At 37.3% G+C, this 11,135-nt stretch overlaps 1 pseudogene; it reads left to right on the top strand.

Moving 5' to 3' along the window:
- The first annotated feature begins 2,313 nt into the window (after positions 1-2,313).
- On the top strand, positions 2,314-2,895 carry LOC128579785 (rRNA-processing protein FCF1 homolog; annotated as a pseudogene).
- The last annotated feature ends 8,240 nt before the right edge of the window (positions 2,896-11,135 follow it).

The raw sequence follows: 11,135 nt of genomic DNA, 5'->3' as shown, positions 1-11,135 counted from the left end.
ATTTGAAACTTGCAACAAATCCTACCCGGATGACTATCACACTTGCCAATGGAATACATACATACAAAGATAACAATTTAAAATCGTTTTGAATAAAGAACATATTGAGCTTTGATGTTATATGACTACTCTTCGCACACACACATACACATGCATCTATAAACTACCACTCTATAAATGTGATATAAATAAAAAAATGTTGACTGTGTTTAATGATAACACGATCAAAGGACATGCTGCTTTGGTTCAATTAACTGACTTTCTTGAAGCCAATTAATTTCTGTAAAAAAAAAAAATCACGTATCAATTTAGCGCTGTGTGAGTTAAATAACACGCTCCCAAAGATTAGATTTCAATGTGTTTTCTACATAGTGCCTACGTGATGACTGGGGTAAGACACTTAATGTATATGATACATGATATTGTTTAAGACTCCACTTTGATATGTAATCTCTCGTCCTTATTTCAAATAATTTACAATCAATTGGTGGTCTTCTCAAATAAGAAGCCTTTGAAGCCTTACAGATACTTTCACTGGTATAAATTCTTATTGGTGGTTTATATGTTGGGATTAATTATTTCTATCTCTATCCATTTCTTCTGTTCTCCACAGTGAAATTTTTTAATTATGATAAGTGACTCTCCCATACTATTTGGATAAATATAATTTCTACATCTTCTGGAAAATTCATCTAGAGTGTGTCTTCTTAACCATCTTAAATATCAGACTCCTTTGACAACCTGGTGGAGTCTATGAACTCTAACTTAGAGCAATATTGATATATAAAAATCAAAACATTTCTAAGATTATATAGTAACATGTATTTATTTATTATATTAAATAATAAGCACTAGTGGTAGGCTAATAACGACTTAGCTATAATTTCTAAAGATGAATATAAATTAGATTTTGAGATACCTGTTATAACTATAATGTGACACAAAAAATACCTGGCTTCTATTAGTAGAAATCACAGGGACTATTAATACTACTATGGTTGATTATTAAAAACTGTCACTAAAGGAAAAGCTACATTTCAGTTATTAATTCAGGTTTTAAAAACAAAGTTAATTTATTTTTGTTATTGCTGTAATTGCTTTTGGGGTCTTCTTTATAAATTCTTTGCCTAGGCTGATATCTTATAGAGATTTTCCCAACATTTTCTTCTAGAATTCTTATAATTTTAGGTTTCAGTCTTTTATCTATCATGAATTAATTTTGTGAACAGTGAGAGGTTTAGATTCTGTTTCAGTCTTCTACATATGGCTATCCAATTTTCCTAGCACCATGTATTGAATAGGGAAACATATTCTTTGCCCCAGTATATGGTTTTGTCTGCTTTGTGAAAGATCAGATGGAAGTATGCGAATGGTTTTCCATCTGAGTTATCTGCTCTGCTCCATAGGTCCATGTCTCTACTTTTGCGCCATTACCATGCAGTTTTGGTTAATATGGCCTTTTAGCATAGTTTGAAGTCTAGAAAAGTGATACCTTCTGATTTGTTTTTGTTGTTGGGTTTTTTTTTTTTTTTTTTTTGAGACAAAGTCTCTGTTGCCCAAGCTAGAATGCAATGGCATCAGCCTAGCTCACAACAACCTCAAACTCCCAAGTTCCAGCAATCCTGCCTCAGCCTCCCAAGTAGCTAGGACTATAGGTACCCACCACAATGCCCAATTAATTTTTCTACTTTTAGTAGATACAGGGTCTCACTGTTGCTCAAGTTGGTCTCCAACTCCTGAGCTCAAGTGATCCTCCCACCTCAGCCTCCCGAGGGCCAGGATTAGGGGGTGTGAGCCACCACATGGACTCAATCTGTTCTTATTGTGTAAGGCTGCATTGGCTATTTGGGTCTTTTCTGGTTCCATTCAAAGTGTTGAACTATTCTTTCTAGATCAGCAAAAACATGGTATTGGTGTTTTCATGGAGATTGCATTGAATCTGTAAATTAAAAAGCTTCCGCACATCCAAGGACACAGACAATAAAGCAAATAGACGACCTATAGAATGGGAGAAAATATTTGCATGCAATACATTGATAAAGGGCTGATAACCAAAACCTACAAAGAACTCAAGCAAATCAGCAAGAAAAAAAAATCAAACAACCCCATTAAAAGGCAGGCAAAAGTCATGACCAGAAACTTTTCAAATGAAGATACACTAATAGCCAACAAACCCATGAAAAAATGCTCAACATCTCTAATCATCAGGGAAGTGAAAATCAAAACCACGATGAGGTATCATCTAACTCCAGTAAGAACGGCTGTTATCAAAAAGTCCCAAAACAGTGGGAAGAAACAAGAGTGAGCGTGAGCATGGAGAAACAAAAGAAAACAAGGACGTATGCAACCAGGAAAAAAATGCTTAGTCTCAGAGATCAGAGGCTTAAGGAAAGGGACAGATTGAAACCTAAAAAGAAAGAAAGGAAAGATCCCAGCATGCCAAAGGAAAGAGAAGTCCCCCAGCACCCTTCCTGCTTATTCTTCCAATTTAATACACCACTGGGCCCACCTTACCACATCTTGGGTGACACCAACTTTTCCCTTAATGCCAAACTGGACTTAGTGCAGTCAATGATGGGCTGTCTGTATGCCAAGTGTATTCCTTGTATAACTGACCGTTTAATGGCTGAAACTGAGAAATTGGGGCAGAATTATCAAGGGGCCATCAGGATTTGCCAAAGATCCAAGGTTTAAATGATTACCATGCACACACAAAAGAACTATGCAGATGACTGCTTAGTACAGAGAGTAACTCAGCACAAGTGTTACATTGTGGCCACAGTTGACCTTAAAGGAGGAATCCAGAAAATCCCTGGAGCTTATGTTATATACATTTCTAACCACAGATACAATATTGAACAGATGCCAGATGATTATGGAGCCCTTTTGTTCTAATTCTTATAAGACAGCCTTCCTATGCCTTTCTTTAACCAACTTTCTCTATTAACAGTTTGTTAATGTCCACCTGCTTGCTTTATTACGATCTAGATATGGTTAAATACACTCACTTTGGAATGCTATTTTGAAAATGATATTTTTCTCATTGATAGTCAAAGGGTGCAGAATCCCAGGAAGAATGCTTTTTTTTTTTCTTTCTTTTTTTTTAGTTCTGTTGCACAATGGGGTAATTATAGTTATTATTAGCATGATACACATTTCAAAACTGCCTAGAGAGTAAATTTCAAATGTTCTGAAAACAAAAATGTTAACTCTTTGAGGTGATGGATCTGTTGACTAGTTTAATTGTTCCACATGATATTCGTGGATTATAACATCACTTTGTGTCTCATAAATTTATACAATTATAAATTGTTGATTTACAATAAAAATAAAACTACTGCATCTTTTTGTAATTCAGATGTTCCAGTGATTACTTACATAATTTGATGGTCATTGTTTTATACTGATTTACTCACCAAACATTTATTAAGTTTATACTAGGTACTTAAGAAGATGTGGTTCTGCCTTTAAGAGATTTATATTATGGGGTGGGGGGGAGAGAAAACATAAATAAAAAAATCCAATAAAATAGCAATGCTAGAGGCAAATGTGGACACATTAAAAAAAAAAAAAAAGTCCCCAAACAACAGGTGCTCACACAGTTGTGGAGAGAAAGGGATTCTTCTACCCTGCTGGTAGAACTGCGAACTACTACCACCTCCACGGAAAGTGCGTGGCCACAACCTCAAAGAACAGAAAGTGAACCTCCCATTTGACTCAGCAATCCCATTCCCAGGTATTTATCCAAAAGGGGTGGGGGGGAGTAATTTTATGAAAAAGACACGGGCACTAGAATATTTAGAGCAGCACAATTCACAATTACAAAAATGTGGAAACAACCCAAGTGCCCACCAATACACGAGGGGATCAATAGAATGTGGTGTATGTACTACTCAGCCATAAACAAGTGGCCGTCTAGTATCTTTTGTAACAACCTGGAGGGAAGTGGAGACTATTCCTCTAAGTGAAGTATCCCAAGAATGGAAAAATAACCACCACATGTGCTCGAGACTAAATTGGAACTAGTCGATCAAAACTTATGGGCACATCTGGAAGTAAAACTTGATGAAAATAAAGCAGGTAGGAGCGGGGAGAATGGGATGGGTACACTCCCACCAGCGGGTGCAGAGCACAATGTCCAAGTAAAAGTCGTGCTTACAACTTTGGTTCACTCTACACAAAGCAAACTGCGTAACCAAGAACTGCGTACCCTGTAGTATTCTGAAAACAAAGTCTAGATACTCGATCTAAAGTGAGATGAGGCCATTCATGGATGTATTTTGTTTAAAGTTATAAATAGCTATGGTTTCAATTAACTCTGCCATCATCCACTTTGTTTTTCATCATTCCCATAAAAATATTGACACAGTTTAGTAAAATATCTCCTGAAATTAATTGTCATTCAGAATAGATTTAATTCCTAATATTTCACTTGAATTTCCAAATAATAAAAGACATTTTACTTTGTGTATTTTTTTTTTTTTTTTCAGTTTTTGGCCAGGGCTGGGTTTGAACCCACCACCTCTGGCATATGGGGCCAGCACCCTACCCCTTTGAGCCACAGGGGCCACCCTTCATGTATTAACTTTTAGGATGTCTAGGTCCTGTGCAGGAGTGACTACTGCTCAAAAAACTCCAATTTTCAAGTGGCAAAATCTTCAGGAAAAATACATGTGCTGCATAACTTCTGCTTTATGCAAATTGGAGTAAACGTGGTACTTAGAGAACAGGACAAACTCTGTTCATTAAAAACTAATATAGATAACATGTTCCTACCACAAAATAAACACATCCGTCCATATTAAAATAGGTGCAAACACAAAATTATGGGTGTATCTAATATTGTCATGTAAATTTTAGTAAATGCAATTCACACTGGCAGGGCTATTTGTCTTTTAAAATAAACATTATCTTTACAGTCTCAATTTCTCTGTTTTCCCAGTGTTGATCCTTAAGTAATTTGCTTACATCATAAAAATAATTTAATTCACATAAAAAAACCACCATCCAACTAGCTAGTATATCAATGTTACCCAGCCTTTGAATCATGGAGACATATCTCATTTGAACTTACATCCATCAAATTAGCTCCGTATGCCAACTCAAGGAGCATTAACTTTAACTTTCATATGGACAGGAGATTCTATTAAACCAAGGCTGACAAGGTAGTTTCATAGCTCTTGTTTTTATGTGAAACTGAAAAGTTAATTTAAATGCATACTGGAGAGCCTTGGTTTTATTGAATATGTGGGATCTATAGAACGTATCATTTTAGCATAACATCTGCTGTGTTTGGATCTGCGGATGCGTGAGCGCTGTGCACACAGGCGTGCCTTAGCCTCAGCAGTGATTATTGAATTCTAGTGGTTACAGGCTGGGGAGAGCTATCCCTGGGATAGCTGGTGGGAGGGAGATGAAGGCAAAGAATGGATCCCAAAGAGAATTCCAACTTCAAAACTCTGCTTGAGCCTGGCACTTTGCATTACGTGCTCCCTTAATTTACAATCTAACTTTTAGCTTTAGCTCTACTAACCTTTCCTCTGTTTAGGGATTATTATGGCAATTTACTTCAAAACCCCCAATTTGGCAGTTGCAGAGATCGAGTTCAAAGAAATTCAGGTTTATTAAACACTTCTTGTTCCCTTCAGAACAGAGCGGGTGCTGTGTTTTGTGTGGTCACGGCAGTCAAGGCCACTGACTGCTAGGTGTTTGGGAATAAAAATGACTGTATTCCAGAGGGGAATAAAAGGAACCCTGGAAAATAACCTACCACAATAGCAAGTGGATGAAACAGGCGCTGAATAGACTCTCTCAGATCTGAGAGAGTCACGCCACATGTATTGGAAGGGAGACGTGGTTTCCAGTTGTTGATAAAAAGGATCCGATGGATTTGCCAAGAATTAAATCAAGCATATCAGCTTCTTTGACTCAAACTCTTATCCCTTTCCACCGACTTTCCTCTGGAATCTTGACTTTGCACCGTATATTGTCAGTCTGAATACTCTCTGGGCCCGTGGACTCTGGGCATAAACCAAACCCTGGCTAATCACAGGATAACTGATTGCTCTCCATACAATTTAAAAAAAAAATTTATCAGGGCGGCACCTGTGGCTCAGCGGGTAGGGCGCCGGTCCCATATGCCGGAGGTGGTGGGTTCAAACCCAGCCCCGGCCAAAAAAAATTTATCATTAAAAAAACCCAAAAAATCCCATATATCAATGGGGAAGAGAGAGGAATAGAATCTTCTCTAAAGGTGACAGATGAATGGCTAGAAACACATGAAAAATGCTCCTCATCCCTAATTATTAGAGAAATGCAAATTAAAACCACCCTGAGATATCATCTAACCCCAGCAAGAATGGCCTATATCACAAAATCTCAAAACTGCAGATGCTGGCACAGATGTGGAGAGAAAAGAACACTTTTACACTGCTGGTGGGACTGCAAACTAGTACAACCTTTTTGGAAGGAAGTCTGGAGAATCCTCAAAGAACTCAACCTTGACCTCCCATTTGATCCTGCAATCCCATTATTGAGCATCTTTCCAGGAAAAAAAAAAATAACAACATTTTATTATAAAGACACTTGTACTAGGCTGTTTATCACAGCCCAATTTACAATTGCCAAAATGTGGAAACAACCTAAATATCCTTCAACCCAGCAATGGACTGGTAAGCTGTGGTATATGTATACCATGGAATATTACTCAGCTATAAAAAATGGAGATTTTGCAGTATTTGTACTAACCTGGATGGAGGTGGAACATATTGTTCTTAGTGAAGCATCACAGGAATGGAGAAGTATGAATCCTATGTACTCGATTTTGATATGAGGACAATTATTGACAAGTAATGACACAGCAGGGAATGGGGGAAGGGAAGACCAGACAGAGAACGAGGGAGGGGGTGAGGGAAAGGAAAAGAGGGGAAAAAAAGACAAGAAAATAGCGACTAATTCTCACATAAATTGGATTTAATTTTGACCAAAGTACATTACTTAAACATTAATTTTTAATTCAACTTGTTAATATGTTGTTTGGGATATTGCATCCTCATTTATAAGTGAAATATGTTTGTAATTTCCCCTTTATAATAATATATTCTCTCCAATTTTATTATCAGATATACCCAGATGAAGTAGAATGATTTTGAAGTATTTCTTTTTTTTCTATTGTCTATAAGATTTGGCAAGATCTGTTTTTTGAAATTATCTTTTACTTTTATTTATAAATATTAGTTGTCTATTTTTTGAGACTTAAAAAAAAATAATTAAGAAGTTAACTGATGACTCCATACTGAATCTCAGAGTCAAAGCATTCTATCATAGACATACTCTTATTTGACAACGTGAATGTTACTTTCTTTGCATCATTATTATTATTATTGCTTAATATTTCAATGCAGAAATTCTCTGATTTCTTTTCTGAATGTATTTATGTTCGTTCATTCTTTACGAAGTTTTTGTTTCTAGTCTTTATCTTAAACATTGTTATTGTTATTAAATTTTAAGACTCTTTAATTTTGTGAAGTCAAGAAATGGAAACCTAATAAACACATGTATATGTAAAAATAAAAAAGTAATAAAAAAATAAATTTTTACTATTTTTATTTTCTTGAGCATTTTATGTTTTTAAATATTTTCAAAAAACTCATTTTTATCAGGCAATTTTGTGGCTTAATCACACATGATTAAAGACCTCTTTGGGCCTGAATTCCTGGGTGATCTTACCCAGAATCATGGCTTCAAATATCATTTCTTGATTCATGGCTCCAGATATTATGGATTCTGTTCAAGACTGTCTCTAAACTCCAGATTCATTTATCTTCAAATTCACTGTCTGTCATCTGCAACCATTATCTCAAACTCAGGCTTTACGTGTCCAATGTGCATAGAAGTAAAGTCATTGCCTTTCACTGTTCTACTATATCGCTAGGAGCTATTTTATTTTTATCCCTCTGAAGATGGTGTATGCGTGCAACAACCCACAAACACACACACATTATAGTAGGCAGCTTCTAAGATGGTCACAAATGATCCCACCTTCTCTATGCAAAGCCTTTGGTAATCCCTACCTTTCAACTATCTTGCTTCTAACTTGCCACCTCTGTAAGCAGGTTACCAAAGACTGCAACTCGGGTTTTGCTAGCCAGTCTGTCCCCTTGCTGGCCTTGGTGAATTAAAACAAAAGAAATACCATGTTGCAACGAAGTGAGGCCAATAGTTGGTGAAGACCTGAGCAGCTGAGCTCAGCAACCCTCAAGGAGATGAGTCCTGCACAGGGTGTGGGTGAGCTCAGAAGCTGATCCTTACCCAGGTAAGCCTCAGCTGGAAGGCCAGCTCTGGTTGACACTCTGACCTCAGGCTCTGAGACTCCCAAAGCAGAGAATTTATGCCCACATTCTTGACTCACACCAACTGCGAGGTAACAATCGTCCTTCTAAGCTATTAAGTTTGGGGGTGATTTTACTACACAGCAATAGCTAATTCGCATACATTTATGCTTTTTAAAGAGAAATTTGAGTACATTCTATGCATTCTTCTGTATCTTACTTTGTTTATTTATTTATTTATTTATTTTGTGTGTGCTTTTTGGCCGGGGCTGGGTTTGAACCCGCCACCTCCGGCATATGGGACCAGAGCTCTACTCCTTGAGCCACAGGCGTCGCCCTCTTTGTTTATTTAATTAACTAATTCATTGAGAATAAAGTAGTGACATAGGTGAGATAAATGAGTTTAAAATAGGTATCCAGCATAAAATAACTGTCATTTTATTAGTACATTGACCCTTGAACAACACACATTCGAATGGCATGGGTCAACTTTCACACGGATTTTCTTCTGTCTCTGCCCCCCTTAGACAGCAAGACCAGACCCTCCTCTTCCTCCTCCTCAGCCAACTATTGTGAAGATGACAAGGACAGGGATATTTATAATGATTTACTACCACTGAATGATAGTAAATACACTTTCACTTCTTTATGACATTGTAAATGACATTTTCTCTTCTTTAGCTTACTGTATTGTAAGAATTAGTATAGAACACATAGGGTATACAAAATATTTGTTACTCAACTGTTTATATGATCGGCAAGGCTTTCAGTCTACAGCACGCTATTAGTAGTTCGGTTTCAGGGGAGATACTAACTTTGGCCTAAAATGGACAAATGCAAGGTATGTCACCAAAATGTGTTACCGATGCAATATTCTGAAATGCTAAAAAAAAAGTTGTGTGTGGTTTGTTGTTTGACGTCCTTTACTCTGCGTTGCTCGAGAGTCAATTGTAGTTAGATTTCACTCTGCTACAAGCTCCACCTGCCACCACAGCTTCTGTAGATTACAACAGATATGCCCATGATTATCATGGCTATGGCTAGGATTTTGTTGGGCACACCAAACACATTTCTGTTTCAAAGTCTTTGTACTGACTCTTCCATTGCCTGGAATTATCATCCCACAAGTATCTACCTGGCACTTTGTTTCATTTTGCCCAGATTTCAGGTGAAATATCACCTCTGCAGAGAAGCTTTCTCTGTCTACCCTGTCTACGATAGCACTGGCACACTAATACCATTCCCCTACATTTTATTGCATAGTTTATGGATGTATCAGGGGTGTCCAACCTGTGGCCCACGGGCTGCGTGCTGGTTTCATGACAGCGTTGTTTGCTTCTCAGTGTGCATGGACCTTTATTTTTGCTATTTAGCTTTCCTTAGTGTTGGTGGATTTAACATATGGCCCAAGACAATTCTTTATTCTTCCAATGTGTGGCAGTGAAAAGAAGATGTTGGACCCCCCTTGTTCCTATCATTATTGAGAACAATAAAAGCTGATACCCAAGACCAGACTGGCACTCATACGGGCCTTGGTGTTTTCTTGTCTGCATAAAAAATTCCATAGAACATCAATGTACTTCAGGGCCACCTTGTGACTATGATGAAATGAGACCTCCCGCCACCCCAAATAAAATAAGAAGAATATTTTCTAATTGTGCCTAAAAATAGACAGAAAACATGGTGCAAACCAGAAATATCCCAACGTTCCCTCTGTCAGCCAACATGATAGACTACTGCATGTTTAACAATCCCATCCTGGGTCTCACTCTGCTCTTCACTCCCAGATGGGAATCAATAAAACTCACAAGCATAGAATCAGCCCCATTTCCTCAGAGCCTCCAACACGAGCAAAACCTTCATTTCTAGAAACCTCTTTCAAATTGTTTAACTAAACTCAAATTGTAGATGTTCTTTCTAATGCATTGTTCTTGGGACACCTCCATACTTGAGTCACCCCAAGTTACCTTAACGTTATGTTATCCTTCACTGCAGTGAGTAATAAACCCAGCTTGGTTTCACTAAGGCTGTGTTGGTGGTGTTCATTAGTTGGAAGACATTGTCATTAACTAAGATAGCTACTTATTTATTTATTAGTTAATTATAAGGTCTGGGAAGGCAGGGAGTTTTTGCTGTATGTCTTCATAATCTTATCTCTAATACTAAAAACAGCCTGGCATGGGTTAGGCAATCAATAAGAGTTTATTAAGCCGTTGAAAGAAACACCTCTACCCCAATAGATCTTTCTCTCCTTCCTCAACAAACAGAGCTATGCTCCAGTAACGGGAACTGTAATAATCAGGAACACACAGATTTTGGAGGACCCCTTACCTCTTTGGCATAAGGGCCTTTTCTAAAGTCACTTTTCTAAGTGACCTCACATTATGTAACTCAGAAATGGAGAACCTAGGCTGGATTTTTTTCTTAAGTATAAATGTGTTACAGGGATATACAGAAATGTACCTCTTCCTTAACTGTGCCTTAACAGGCAATATAATAGAAAATATCAATTTGAAGCAAGTTTTTTTAATATATATAAACAAATAATTAGGCCTATGGGCAAAACAGGTACAATTAACTTCTCAGCTAAAACTGAAATGAAGTTATAGAATTCCACCATCGATAACAACCTACTTTAGAACAGGAACTATACGGTTGTAATTATTCTGAGACTACAAGTTTCAAAGAGCTTCTTCTGCCAATATTGGCAATTGTGGTGATAGATGGTTCTGTGATTCTGAAGGGGTTTTAAAGCATCGATAATTCTTTTCCCCGAGTCTGCAGTATTTCTGATGAAGTCTCATA

This window comes from Nycticebus coucang, chromosome 2 (genome assembly GCF_027406575.1).
Source record: "Nycticebus coucang isolate mNycCou1 chromosome 2, mNycCou1.pri, whole genome shotgun sequence".
NCBI lineage: Eukaryota > Metazoa > Chordata > Mammalia > Primates > Lorisidae > Nycticebus > Nycticebus coucang.
The sequence above is the reverse complement of the archived record's forward strand: the minus strand, read 5'-3'. Positions and strand labels throughout refer to the sequence as shown.